This window comes from Lissotriton helveticus, chromosome 12 (genome assembly GCF_964261635.1).
Source record: "Lissotriton helveticus chromosome 12, aLisHel1.1, whole genome shotgun sequence".
Classification (NCBI taxonomy): domain Eukaryota; kingdom Metazoa; phylum Chordata; class Amphibia; order Caudata; family Salamandridae; genus Lissotriton; species Lissotriton helveticus.
In genome coordinates this window covers 322,773,447-322,775,107 of record NC_136073.1, presented here as the reverse complement: position 1 = coordinate 322,775,107, position 1,661 = coordinate 322,773,447, and positions in this window count along the sequence as shown.

The following is a 1,661-nucleotide window of genomic DNA, read 5'->3' as shown; positions in this document are numbered from 1 at the left end:
TCCTGTATTGTGATTGGGGAGGGGACCGAGCCTGAAGCGGAAGATTCCAGGGATGACTCTTTGTACATCAAAGTTTTTACAATTATGTGTCACATTAAAAATATATAGCACTCCAACAAAGTAGTAAGATTATAAAACTTTAATAACTTATAAATATATACAAGAAAACAAAAACAGTAATAACATATAAACATTTTTAGGGAAAAACAACGAAGTAGCGGTCGGCTGTGCGAATAGTCCCAACGCAGCACAACGTCCAGATTTCTGGCGTGGGGCGTCGCGGGGGGTGGGTCATCAGTAGCAAACTGTTGTGCGAATAGTTCCAAGGCAGCAGAACGATGGCACCAAGGTGATGTCCAGTAAGTTGCCGCACTGGTTTTGGTATCCTACAATGCTGCTCCGAATAACGGCGTGGGGCGCCCCGGGGGAGGCGGCGTGAACGGGCCTCTCCAGGTGGAGTGTCATCTGTTGTAGTGGGGCGCCCCTTTACCGTTTCAGTTGCCATTCCGTCCGTTTTTGGTCCACTGTGTCAAAAGCCGCAATTCAGCTGAGTTGCGCCCATTCTTGCGGTGCAGCGATAGGCGGCTGTCACAGGACTCTCAAAATGGCGGCAGGCTCTTTCCTTTTTGGGCCTGGTCCACTGAAATGGCCCTGGGACACCTTGGAAATCGGACGCTTGTCTGCTAGGTCTTGGACCCCATTCTCGAAAGCGTCCCCTCCGCCTTGAGGATTTATCAAAAGTTTTGGGGGCCCCCGACTCCTGTAGGCTTCTGGTGGGGAGCGGTTGCCATGATTGCTCGCGGAATGACCACGACGGAGCTACGAGATGGTGGTGCTCTCATGCTGAAGCCAGCTTCAGTCTGAAACATCCAGAAACAAGGTGGGGCTTTCATCGTTTGGGAAAAAAAAAAAGTTTTCATCCAATGAAAAGTGTTGTTTTTAGGTCATATGATCAAGCCTTCCATCATTAGGAAACCAAAAGTAAAATGAACCAATGAAAAGTTGTATAAACAAGTCACATGACCTGTTATGCGGCATAGGGTATAAAATGCGGAGAAAATACGTTGGCACGTGAGGCGGCGTCAGTAGCGGACCGATGTGCGAATAGGCCGAAGGCAATACAACGCGCCAAGATCCGGATGGCACCGAGGTGGTGTCCAGCAAGTTGCAGCACTGGTGTGGCCATCCTACAATGCTGAAAGTCGGCGTGGGGCGCCCCGTTGGCCTGTGAGTTTGCGTCAGTAGCGGACCGATGTGCGAATAGGCCGAAGGCAGCACAACGCGCCAAGATCCGGATGGCACCGAGGTGGTGTCTAGTAAGTTGCCGCACTGGTGTGGCCATCCTACAATGTTGAAAGTCGGCGTGGGGCGCCCCGTTGGCCTGTGAGATGGCGGCAGTAGCGGACCGATGTGCGAATGGGGCCAAAGGCAGCGCAACAATATTTTCGGAATAGAAGACACCACAAGGCGCTGAGATGCCAAGATCCGGATGGCACCGAGGTGGTGTCTAGCAAGTTGTGGCACTGGTGTGGCCATCCTACAATGGTAAAAGTCGGCGTGGGGCGCCCTGTTGGCCTGTGAGATGGTGTCAGTAGCGGACTGATGTGCGAATGGGGCCAAAGGCAGCGCAACAATATTTTCTGACTGACACCACAAGGCGC